This window comes from Wyeomyia smithii, chromosome 3, assembly GCF_029784165.1.
Source record: "Wyeomyia smithii strain HCP4-BCI-WySm-NY-G18 chromosome 3, ASM2978416v1, whole genome shotgun sequence".
NCBI classification, from domain to species: domain Eukaryota; kingdom Metazoa; phylum Arthropoda; class Insecta; order Diptera; family Culicidae; genus Wyeomyia; species Wyeomyia smithii.
The window spans coordinates 97714558-97728462 of record NC_073696.1 but is presented as its reverse complement, the minus strand read 5'-3'; the positions used below and the strand labels follow the sequence as shown (position 1 = coordinate 97728462).

Genomic DNA, 13905 nt, shown 5'->3' with positions numbered 1-13905 from the left:
TGCGTCTCGCGGACATTTTGAGGTAAAATTTACTGCACCTATGGAGTGCTGAAATCGGTTTTTTTGGTACTGAAAACTTAGTCCATTCATTCACGCAGTGCAGCGTCAACCAAATGAAAGGAGATTCTGCTGAAATTTGGAGTGCTGTTATTTGTGTTTTCGGACAATACGTGAAGTATACTTTGTAAATGGTTTACTTTTTTTTATTGTGTCCTAGACAGAAGTTTGTACGTGCATTGTTGTGGTGCAAATAACTTTTTACTGTAAAATTGTTGGTTTAGGTTTGGTTTATTTGACATGGCACGATAACTGTAAAATTGTTATTGGCTTCATTCATAGAAGAGTCATTTTATATTTCTTGACGAACCGGTCTGGACCAGAAATATTTTTTAGCAGTAAATTATTTAGTTGAGATACAAATATCTCTATGATTAAGGTGATCTTAAATAATGCACTAATGTTATATTGAATGTCGCCTGTATTACACCAAACCGACTGGGCAGAGTTTAATCCAAATTAAAAAATCATTAACTTAAAAAAAAATGAATAGTGCTTTTGCGATTTCCAGAAAAGCAACGGAAAAACTCATTTCGTGCCAGATACGGTTTATTTACACAACATATTGCAAAAGTGCCAACAAAATATTTCCCACTCGACCCACATTGTCCGTTCGACAATTGAATTTTCATTCCACGAAACTTTTTCCTCCACAGGAAATCAGAACCATGCAAGCTTCCGGAGCGAAACAAAACGAACGCTGCAATCTATCACCGGGTTCGCGCTCCCAATCAGTTCCAGCGGACAGTTCTTCACACTTTTCGCCAATATCAAGCGACATCGAAAGTGCACTTTGCTCGAAGATTTCGCCTTCTGCTCTCGAGAACCGCTCGAATCACTTTTACCGGTGTTCTCGCCGTTTCGACTTGAAGTTAGTAACAACTCTGGAGGATGTGCCCTCTTGTGATCTGTCATTTGCTGTCATCCACGAGATGGTCGTAGTGCTGCTGCTGGTGGTGATGGAAAGGCGAGAATTTCCCGTTTTCACAGTCCGTAAGCGTGACAAGAACACGCCGCTTGGTCCCTCCCGGGAAGTTGAATTGTGGAGCGGTCTGGCTTTTCCGGCTCGGTCCTCGGTCGGATGACAAATTCAGTGCCTTTGTCGGATTCTTCCAAGTGCATACTCCTATCTTCGTTTCAGCCAGTTCATTTTTCTTCTCAGATGCTTGGAGCACTGATAACATACATTTTGCCGGGCGCTGCTGCCACGGGAGATGCTGCAATACAGGACGCCGCATCCGCCTTGGGTGCACGGGATGAATAAGATGCGGAAATTGGATAATTTTGCATCGTGTCATTTAATAAACTAACATTATTGCAGTACACGAAGGGGTATACGGAAGGTGGGTGGGAGTAAGTTGCGTGGCGCAATGTAATGTATATATTTTCTACAATGCAAAATCATTGGAGAACTAAATATATTGTAAGGAAATGGTTAAAAATGAGCACGCATATTTGCAAAGTGACTTATAGTTACAGAAAACAAAGGTTGAGCTTTTTTTATTTTTTTCTCTTAAACCAGCCATCTTATGAATATGAGTCCTGATTTAGTATGAAACTTAACAGCATCTGGCATCGGTTATCATCAGAAACTCATAAAATATTGAATTTGGTGTCGTGCTTATGTTGCGCAAAACCGACGGTATCTTCTGTTTCATAGAACGGTTTAGGAATCGCTATCTCTAACCATTAAATACTCTTTTCATTTTTAGCTCGCCTCATTGTCATATTCGAAAAGCCAAGAGAGCTCCGTTGCCAGCCAAAATGAACAGAAAATACGTATAATTCTAATGGAACATATTCGACTTTCTCGTGAGCAGAATCGCCCTTAATGACTTATGGTCGAATATTGACCATTTTTGATTTGAAAGAAACTTTAACCACGTACCTATTTGTCTTAGAAAACTGAACATTTTTCACCGATGGAGAGATTTCTTAGACCCCTGAGTTATTCTCTAGAAGGGCGTATGCATTTTGGCATAGGTTTTATTCAAAGCATTGTAGCTCAGGCCTTTGGTTGTATATCGAAAACTGTCTGAAAATAAGTTGAGGAGAATTAATAATGCCTCATAAATTTAAATTTAAATTAAAAAAAGAGTTGAATTTTTTATATTTTTTTTAAAGAAACTTGGAATGATTTTGAAAAATGATAAAATTAGATTTTTTTTAAATTTAATCCTTCATAAAAAATCGATTATCGGTTCTCCATCCTGGACCTTGGTTTTCTTTAAGTTGCGTAATAACTTCAAGTTTCTTTGAAAAAAATTTGAAAAAGAAATCAATTCTTTTTTTATAATTGAAATTTAGTGTTTATTTTCAATTTTTTTCACAGAGTAGGATTTTTACGATTCATTATTGATTCCCTACAACTAATTCTCAGATAGTTTTTATATACAACCAAAGGTTCCTGAGCTATAATGCTTTGAATACAGTCAGGTTTTTTTTACGCGGTTTGTTTATACGCGGATTTTTTACGAGGTTTTTTTACACGGATTTCTAAATTAACGCGGTTTTTTTTCGCGGATTTTCGAATTAACGCGGATTTTTTACGCGGTTTTTTTATGAGGTACGTATCCCCCGCGTAAAAAAAACCTGACTGTAATACTTATGCCGAAACGCATACGCCCTTCTAGAAAATAACGCATGGGTATAAAAAATCTCTCTATCTGTGAAAAATGCTCAATTTGCTAAGCTGAATACGTGTGCAAAGTTTCATTAAAATCAATAATGGTCCTGGCTTCCATGTTTTTTGATGTAGTTTGATGCAAAAATAAATTTCCCTGAGTTTGAACCCATTTCACCTTTAGGGGCAACAATGGCGCTATTTTACCACTTAAGGTTTTTTTAAAAGTCAAGTATCAAAATTCTAAGAGTGTGTTCACATATTAGAGCTTCTTACCCATCTTTAAAAAAAAATCTTAAATCATAAACTGAGCTCGAAACGGGATTCTACGTTAACGGTTTTGGCATGGTTTTAGTATATTTCACAAAGCAAAATAATATCAAGTATGTAGAGTATTAATGGTAAAGCGCTAATATCTAAAAGTGGTAGTCAAATTATGTCCGACCTGCTCGCCAAAGGGGGAGTATCGTGTGAATACAAATGGTTATTGCATCTTTGAGTATCGCTTACACTTTTGATATTACATTAAACAGATTTCAAATAAGTTGATTTAGCGCCGAGATAAACCTATTTTAGTGTTGTAGGGGAAACGGGGCAAAATCGACATGGTGCTGAAATATTTTCCGTAGGTCAGACACCATCCAATCGATTTCTGAGACTATTTTACTCAATATAAGACATAATTTGACTACCACTTTTAGATATTAGATACATACTCGATATTATTTTGCTTTGTGAAATCAGACAAACAGATTTCATCGACCAGAAAAATGACGATTGTTTTGAAATTTTGCTTAGTGGGATACCCTCAGGGCCTGAGATACAGCCCTATGTGCCAGTTCGTGATATCCTCGCTCAGCGAAACTTGCCATACATGCTACATATTTACAGCTATTTGAAGAGCATCAAGGTGCCCATTTAACAGCGAAACGAATCTCGGATAAAAAAACCATGTTAGTTTTAGTAATAGATTTAGTTCCAGCTCGTAGTCGGCAGCGAGGATAAAAAATTTGCCTTTAGCTTATAAGATATTTTAGACCATAAGGCATTAGACTTAATTGGCTCCGTAAAACATTAATTTGTATTGTGCCGTGTCAAATAAATGTTGTGTGAACAAAAAAAAAAAAAAAAAACACATGCCATCGAATTAAATTTTTCATTTGTTTATTGACCGGCAAAGCGAGCGGTTCTTTCTGGAGCAGCAGAAAAGGGGTGGTGGCAAATATTGGTCTCTTATAAAAGCACGTGCCATCGAATTAAATTTCTCATTGGTTTATTGACCGGCAAATCGGACGGTTCTTTCGGAGCAGCATAAAGCGAATGGTGTCAAATATTGGTCGCTTATAAAAGCGCATGCCATCGAATTGAATTTCTTATTTGTTTATTGACCGGCAAAACGGACGGTTCTTCTGGAGCACAGAAAGCGGCTGGTGGCAAATATTGGTCGCTTATAAAAGCGCATACCATCGAATTAAATTTCTCATTTGTTTATTGACCGGCAAAGCTGGCGGTTCTTTCTGGAGCAGCAGAAAGCGGGTGGTGGCAAATATTGGTCGCTTATAAAAGCGCATGCCATCGAATTGAATTTTTCATTAGTTTATTGACGGGCAAAACGGACTGTTCTTTCTGGAGCAGCAGAAAGCTGGTGGTGGCAAATTTTGGTCGCTTATTAAAGCGCATGTCATCGAATTGAAATTTCTCATTCGTTCTTATGTTTGGAATACTATTACACGTGTGTGGGTAGCTATAGCGGTTGTTTATCGAAGATTTAGTATATTCTTGTTTATTCATTAACATTCATTTAAAATAGTAAAACGCCTGAACGAACACGGTTGTAAATTCGACTTTACAGCAGCGATTTCAATTTCTTCAGCCAGTCTTTATTGATCGGGGAAAATTTTTTGATATTACACTTATTTACTTGAAACTTAATTTAAATCAAAACAGGTACTTTTGAGTATCAGAAATTATCGGTAAAAGCAGTACCATAAATTATCGGTAAGGTTTTCCCAATGAGCATACACTTAATTTTCGTTTCTGTTTCTCGCTGCGTGGTTTTGTTTTTGTTTCTCGCACACAGAGAGAAAAAAAAAACAAACTAGTTTCTATCATGAAAAAAATCAAAAAATTTAGAAATGCTCTAAATCATAATTGAATAACTCAATTTATTTTCCCGTCACTCGCCAAAACCTTGATAACAACTACGCAAAAAGCGTGTAATTGATTTCTTTCATTTTTAAGTTATTGAAATAAGCGTAATGTCTTAACATACATAATATAAGCTAGGCTGGAGCTAAGGTTTTTCTGAAGTGACAGCGCTAATATTAAAGATCCATTAGACACATTCCTAGCTCATCTACGCCAAGACATCCAAATTTCAAACTGCATATTTGACTTAGAACTGTTGTGTATGTGAAAGAGGATAAATTGAACTTCACGGAAAACGTTTGTTTCATTTGAATTTACATGCAAAACTTGACTAAATGATTGAATTAAAACACTCATAAAAAATCAATAAAATCATAGTTTTGACACTATTTTTAAAACCTAAATTAATCCACCTAGCGGTCAGACCCAGCCTTTCTCATTCAAACTTTTATTTGTTTAAATAGATTTACATGAACGCTTCAGTCCAGTAAATGTATATTCACTCTTTAGGTTCTAAAATATTGAGGTTGTAATCTATACATATAAAAAGTCTAGCCGGTCTGTCTGCCTATCTGATCCATATAGGCTCGAAAACTACCGAACCGATCGAAGTGAAAATTTGTATTAAGGGGTTTTTGGTGCCGTTAAAGGTTCCTATGATAGTTTGAGACCCCCCCTCTTCTGGAAGGGAGGGGTCTCATACAAATTAAACATAAATTTCTGCACAACTCAAGAACAAACCAAGCAAATGAAACCAAAATTGGCATGTGGAGGTTTTAAGGGGTAACAAATATGTCAATACTAGTTGGACGCCCCTCCCTTTTCTGAAAGGGAGAGGTTCCATACAAATGAAACACACATTTCTGCACATCTCGAGAACCAATCAACTAAATGGAACCAAATTTGGCAGGTAAATGGTTTTAGTGGTAAAAAAATATGTCCATAATATTTTGACACCTCTCCTTCTTTTGGAAGCGAGGGGTGCCGTACAAATGAAACACAAATTTCTGCACATCTCGAGAACTAACCGAGTAAATTGAACCAAATTTAGCATGTGAATGTTTTTAGTGGTAACAAATTTGTTTCATAATCGACCTCAGGCAAAATTTTGGATTGTAAGATGGCAACTTCCGGTTTATGGAAAACGGCTAAAAATGGCCGATTTCCACCCAACATAATAATATGCGGATCTAGAATGATACACAGGAGTTAAAATCGATCGAAATTATCTTCAAATGCCATTTTGAAATCCAAAATGGCGACTTCCGGTTTCGGAAAAACAGCTGCAAACGACCAAATACCACCCAATATGGGTATTTCCGGAGCCGTAATGATGCACTGGAGCCACAAATTGACTTCAGACAACATTTTGAATTGTAAGATGGCAACTTCCGGTTTCTGGAAAACGGCCTGAAATAGACAATTCCCATCAAATATGAGTATCTCCGGAACCAGAAAGATGGACAGAAGCTTAGAATTGATCACAGGCACAATCTTGAATTTTAAGATTGTGACTTCCAGTATCTGGCAAACAGCCGGAAATAACCAAACACCATTCAATATGAATGTTTTCGGAACCAGTGTTACGACCAGATGACAGAAATTGATTTCACAGGCAATTTTAAAGTCCAAAATGACGACTTTCGGTTTCTGGAAAACAGCACAAAGTGACCAAATACCACCCAATATGAGTATCTTTGGATCTAGAATGATACACAGCGGCAGCCGGTTCCAGGGAAACAGCCGAAAATGATCGAATAACACCTAATATGGGTTTTTCTTCAACCAGAATGACGCTCAGGTGCCAGAAATTATCATAAATACCATCTTGAAATCCAAGATGCCGAGTACCGGTTTGTGAAAACAGCCTAATTAAAAAAAAACAAATATTACCCAATATGAGTATCTCTGGAACCAGAATGATTCAATGAGCTAACAATTGACCTCAGGCACCATTTTAAATTGCTAAATGGCAACTTCTAGGAAACAGTCGAAAATGACCGAATAATGCTTAATATGGATATTTTCGTAATCAAGATGATGCATAGAAACCAAACACTGACCCTGGACACCATTCTGTATTTAAAGACGACCACTGTCTGTTTCTGGAAAACAACCAAAATAACTAAATACCTCATATATCGATCAAAGCAGGTATAGCTTTCAATAGTCTTTGAATTTCTTTTCTTTCCATAACTTTTGAGCCACATATCAAATTATTATGAAGTTTGTTATTTGTAAGTTTGAGAGATGACTCGCTCGTATGACACTAGTTATGTTCAAATAAGTCATGTAATTTTTTGGATAATAGACTTTCGTTATTATATTAACAATTTCATACATAACGGTTGCTTAAGTTCGATTACAATCAAATGAAATGGGAACGCGTAGGGCAGCCAAACTTTGAAACCACGTGTCCAATCATAATTCATCAGTTAACCCTTAACTAGCCCGCTCATCTGATAATAATATTAATCAATTCGGTTGTGTAGTTTCTGAGATAATAATGTTTCGTGATTTTCACATTTCGGTATATTACAGACGAAGTTACTGTTCGATTAGAGTAAAATTCAATAGGGTGTTCTGAGGCAGCTAGACCTTCCATTTGACACCAATTTTGTGGGAATCGGGTCAGCCATCTCTGAGAAAAATGAGTGAGTCCAAGTAATCTTCGGAATATGTTCCTTTTCATAGCTGGATTTCACATTTTTAAACATAACAGGCAAAGTAATAGTCCGATTGCAAAACAAATCAATAGGGTCTTATGGGGCAACTAGACCTTCCATTTGGCACTGATTTTATGAAAATCGGTCCAGCCATCTCTGATAAACATGAGTGAGATTAAACAGTCTTCAGAACACGTTTCTTTTCATAACTTCTGAACCCGAAGTTCAATCTTTATAAAATTCAAAAGTTAAGGGTTTTTCAGGTAGCCCGTTCACTTGAAACTAATATTGTTCAAATCGGTGGTGTGGTTTTAGAGATAATGGTGTTTCATGATTTTTACATTATGATACATAACCTCTAAACTATTAATCCGATTGCAATGAAATTGCATAGGGTCTTATTAGACGGCAAGACCTATCATTTGCAATTAATTTCATGAAAATCGGTCCAGCCATCTCTGCGAAAAGTGAGTGAGAATAAAAATCTGCACATACACACACACACAAACATACACACACACACACACAAACATACACACACACACATACAGAAAATGCTCAGCTCGTCGAGCTGAGTCGAGTGATATATGCCATACGGCCCTTTGGAGCACTTTTATATCTTCGGTTTTGCAAGTGATTGCTATACCTTTCTAGGAGAAAGGCAAAAATATGCTCAAATGATACTTTTTTGTACTTATGGGCATGTGATGCATTAGAAAGTAAAGGGTTTTTATGGACGTATTCATGGCCTAAACGCAGTTTTTGCTGCTATTTAGTAGATTCAATTGGTAGGTCATTGAAAAACAGGTCCTTTATTATGGTGTTGCGTTACGAAAATAGTAGTTTTTTTTCGTATTGTGTACATGTTACAAACTGTAGAAAAGTAGTATTCAGGATTTTCTTAGTACTCGATGAGACCTTTCTTAGCATATGCTGGTATGTGAAATTGGTGCATTCTACTCATAGTTACAATAGGGTCAAAGTTATGGTGTCGCGTTACGAAAATTTTATGTGTTTTTATAAAGTTACCAAAAACGAATTTTTGAGCTTTTGTCAGTGTATATTGATAATACAACATGGAATCATGATAAATAATAATCATCTGCATCAAATTATATCCACCTAGAAGTGAGGAGTTTGCTTTTCACTGGAATTAGATCATTACATATTCAATGCCAATAAAAAACCCATGGAAAAATACTAGAATGGTTTTCAGATAACATTAAAAATGTAAAAACATCTTTGTTTTTGAAAATTAAAATAAATTGAGGAAACGTGAATATATTAAAATTTCAAAGATAGTGTAAAACAGTGTATTTGACTATTTTAACCTCTAATAGACATATGTTGTTTCTTAAGCAATTGATTCAATTGCTAGGTGTCTAGTTTTTTTTGCTTTAAAAAAATTGATATAGTTGTAACATTCATTCGATTTATTTACATATTTAATGTGATATTGATGGATTTGCCACATGACAGAGAATAAAACAGATACCTAACGTACACTACATATACTCTGATAATGTTTTTACTTCTAATCAAAAATTGAAAACGTATTACACCCAAACGATATACCTAAATATCAAACGATGGAAACTCGTTGGTCTTCAATGCTAAAACCTCCGAAACACGAAAACAACCAGGCCAATTACACTTTACTTCGTTCCTTGGGGAGTTGCTGAATACTACCTTTTCAACACACGGTGGCGAATCAGCCTGTGGCTGACAGCCACCTTCATAAAGCAAAAGAAAAAAACTTTTCAACATTCATTCAAACTCATCAAACTCTAGGTACAATATAAAATAACAATATTCCTACTAAACCACTCAATATCTGATGGTAACGACTTACGACACTACCTGATATTCCAACACACAAGCCAAAACAAACCCCAAAAAACGGATTCATTCGTGTTTTTCAGATATCTTTTCTTACTTCAAGTACATTTTGATATTTTTATTTTGGAAACCTCAACAAATTTGCAATTTGAGTGCAATTTTGAGTAAGATTGTAGCAGGAAAATCCAAACGAGACGATTTGCTCGCCGAGGCTTCAGTAAAAGGGCCCAATGTTTCATAAATTTACAGCTAATTTTGTTTGCCAAACGAAAAGTGGAGGGTGCGAAATGATAGCTTTGCATAAACTACTTGTTTCCTCTTGACTTCAAGGAAAACTATATCAAAAAAATTAAAATCTTAAAGAGACTTAGCTTTTTTGTGAAGGAAACCATTCTCAGTACGATTAGTGGTAAAATAATATAAATCTGAAACGCCCCTATCGGCGTAACTTTGAACTAAATGTAATAGCATAAATATGTTGGTATTTACCTGAACAACTACTTTGCCGAAGATAATATGACTAAAAACAAATCATGATGCCCACATTTACAAAGCTCGCATTTTCGTAACGCGACACCATTTGCAGGAGACTGTTTTGCGTAACGCGACACCATTGACACACCGAAATATTTTAGGGAGCATTTCGCTAAAAATTCAGTGTTTTCTATGTTGTAATATGTCATTTTGTTGGATTTTGTCTCGGGAACAAATGTCTAGAAGAAACCAGGGTTCAAGAACTTACAGCAGAGCAGATATCTGAACGTATGCCATCGAAGGTTGAAAAAGCGAAATTCAGCGATGGTGTCGCGTTGCGAAATGTATCGGGCTGCAGTACATGATACAACTATCTAAATTGCTAAACCAACCAGTCATAAGAAAGTACATTTAGTTGGCATTATTCACGACCTGTTTATTCATATGCTCTTTAAGCTAATTTCTAATATCTAGCCTAAAATGTACACCAAAGTCGGTTCCTCATGGTGTCGCGTTACGCTGGAATGTGTCATTATTTTAGTATATATTTTTATTTAAAACGCTTTAACGTCTCCGCATTTAGAAATGCACTGTTAGATAACATTGCAGTAAATACTAGAGTTACAATTCCGTTTACTATTTGTTTAAATGGACTATAAAAATACCGTAGTCCAACGTCATGCGGTCCTGTCTTTTTTTTCTGTGTGGACTCATCACTGCGACCAGAGCTTAGATCTATTGTGATATTGCCCAGGTGTTTTCTGCACTCCGCACTTCATTTTATTAGCAGTAACACTATTGAAGTAAGTGATACGCTTATCATTCATATCAGTGCTTGTGTGCTCTACTATACCGAGCCTCTGTCCATCCTAACAATATCGCCTAGTTACAATTCCCTGAAGAGAACTTTCATATGTAACTCTCACCAGTTTTATTATAATAGGCACTTATTTTTGTTAGGAGGAGAGTCAACAGGGGTACTGTAGTATCCAGATTGAAGGAAGGGTACGTGGTGGAAAGCCTGAGAATAAGCCCATGCCTTAAGTCCCTTGACAACCTGATGGCCTGATTCTACTAAGATTCGAACCCACGATCACCCGCTTACCAAAGCGGACTCTGTAACCTTTAGTAAGATTTATTTATTTCAGGGATAACAGATGTGCAGATTTGTTTGCAACACGCAGATCTGTTAAGTTCTTGTGCAGATTTTTATTGGGTCTCGAAGAGCCATACGTGTAATTCTGCGTTGCACACATTCTAATCGTACACTCAAAATATATTTCACGTTATAATTACCGGAAAAGTTATGCGAATATTTTCCACTGTAATGACACACATAGATCACATAGATTTTACGGGATTGTCATTCGAGTTCATCATGAATTGGTGAGATGATTTATCCTGTGAATCTTATTTAGCAGACATATGCATTTCATGTGAGTTTCACGTAAAATTCAAAGCATTTGATTGTCTGATAGCCGCTAGGTTTCATACAATGTATACTTTTTAAATGTGGTTTCCCTAATTCTTAGGGGACAAAAAATAATTTTCAGGAATCATCGAAATGTGTTGCTTGATAAATCACACGGGCATGCATAATCGTCAATTCGTAAATGAATAAAACGACATAAAAACTGATAAATATTATGACATTTGGCGACGACATTCACTGTTAGCTGCAACTGTTTTTGTTCAGGTAACTCCTTGACCTTTGAACTAAGTCTGTTCGAAATCCGTAAGCTCAAGACTCGATGTCAAAATCATTTGGTTTTTGTTTCACTTTGAGATTACGCCGACAAAAATACCGCAACAAATTTTCCCGTGCACAACATAACGCTTGAGGTTGCTAAGAATGCAGCCAATCTAGAGCCCAAAAGCTCATTCTCTCGCTTGAAAATAATCAAAGCAGCAAACTGCTTCCGCTCTCGCACCACAAGGGCACTCCTCGGCCGCAAACACGATTGCGAGCAGTCAATCGCTCAGTATAGTTGATCCAGAGTAGTCGTAGTGTCGTTGGAATCAAGACACATATAGTGAATGCAGCAATCGGATAATTACGCAAGCTCGCTACAGAAAGGATCACCGCAAAATTAAACAAATCGACCGCTTAAAGGTAAAAGCATGAAAACGGGCAAGCATAATCCCATAAAGACTAATTTGGCCTTTCCATAGAGCTTCATATTGCGACACAACAACCACGTGATCACCAGGAACGATTCCGACATTACGGTGCAAAACGGGATCATCTTGGAGACTTGGACCGCCACACTAGGTCTAGCATCGACTCATATGCCAGACAAATCACAGGCTCAACATGAATCCCTTTTGATCACTTCGGTCACAGGATCAGCTCGTAGGGTCTTAGCCCAAGCAAATTGTTCGCGCACCCACAAGCACACATAGAAGGCCTTCATAAAGGTACATGTGCTTCACAATGAAGACCTCATGGATGCTAAGTTAACAATGTATCGCCTCGATAGAGGACCTTTTATTTACAGGCCAAAGCGTTGTTCATCGTGGGGCAACAATCCCCACTCATCGACTTAGTCAACTACTAGAGGGCGCTGGAAAGGCGACACCTTGGACCACGTCACCAAGTTCCAGCGAACAAATTCAGTGGCGTTTCTGTTAGCTGGTGAACAGGCGCGAGTCCTCCCGCCTTGAGAGGTCGGTGTGTGACACTCTAGGACTGTAGAGCACAAACTGCTGATGCAGCAGCGCAGTGGTGCGAGGTAGTGCCACCGACGGCAAGGCCTGCCGGCGCGATCGTGCATGGCGCGACAGCAAATCGACGGTAGCGGACAGCGTGCGGCAGACGCAGCATCACGGGGCCCCCAACGATCGTTTGAGTCAGCTGAAGTTCTCAGATTATACGAGACTACTGTATGTATAACCAATAGATTTAAGTACACAATGAGTGTTTATTTCTTAAGACGCCCACTCCCGTTAAGTTTATCTTGAGTTGAGTTTTGTTCGATCTTACATTAACAAAGAGTCCTTAGTGTTTAGTGCGTGTTGCGCCTTGATTGCGCCTTGATCCACTTGTATCGAGACGGACGATTTCTCCCAGCCAGAGAGAAAAATTGGAACATTTTTCAAATGTTCACTTGATGGCAAGCCATCGAGAAATTCGATTTTATGTTCAGAGACTGAATCAGACAACATCTTCACCATTTTGATTTCACGCGATACTTTTTCTAATGACTTTCGGTTTCACGTAGATGCTACGTGATAAATCATGGTATGTGTGTGATGGTGTGACATCCAAACAATGGTTTGATGCAGTACGGGTTTTCGATATCAGGTCCGATTTTCGAAATAAATCCTAGTTGGCGGGTAGCTTTTGAGACAGTTATCGCATGGTGACGATCAAATGTCAGTTTTGGATCGAGGGTAACGCCAAGATCATTCACGTATTCAGCTCTTTTTAATACTTGGCCATCTATTTATCTATTTATATATCTATGAAAAGTTATTACATCGCATTAAGCAATTCTGATTGTCAGACAATTTAATCCACACAAATACACAAACATATTTAACATATCAATCCTCAATGCAACGAATTGTCAAATATATTTAAGGATCGTCAGCATAAAACAGCCTCTGCCAATTCCAAGTGAAGCAGCGGCATATTAAAAACAAAACTAACCGAAATGGTCCCAAATTGCTGCCTTGAGGTACACCGAATTTATTGGTGATAACTGTGATACTAACCTCGCATTACTCTATCGCATAAACATGTTCACCGTTTGAGCACAGCCGTTTTACGAACTGTTGCTAAACACCCATTAGATAAATCTTGTCCAAAGTATTCGATGATTTATACGCTCAAAAGTAGCTTTCAAATCAATATATATATCAGGTCCGTAGGATCAGGAAGATCCGTAGTTACCGGGCGGCCATAAAACCATGTTGATCAGAGGAAATGTGGTATCAAGTGCTACGTAGATTAGTTGCAGTATAGTGGGTCAGCAAGCTATTCGATGCACAAAACCAGCCAGAATTCCATCAGATTAACAGAGACAGGAGGCATCCATAAAATGCGTCACGTATAGAGGAAAAAAAAGCAAATCTTGATGACATGTGACGTAGAAG

At 37.5% G+C, this 13905-nt stretch overlaps 1 long non-coding RNA gene across 1 annotated transcript; it reads left to right on the top strand.

The window, feature by feature from the left end:
* The first annotated feature begins 11789 nt into the window (after positions 1–11789).
* LOC129729640 (uncharacterized) lies at positions 11790–13344 on the top strand. Its single transcript, XR_008728712.1, has 3 exons — positions 11790–11920; positions 11980–12225; positions 12288–13344. It is a non-coding gene; the product is annotated as an uncharacterized LOC129729640 (long non-coding RNA).
* Positions 13345–13905: the final 561 nt, after the last annotated feature.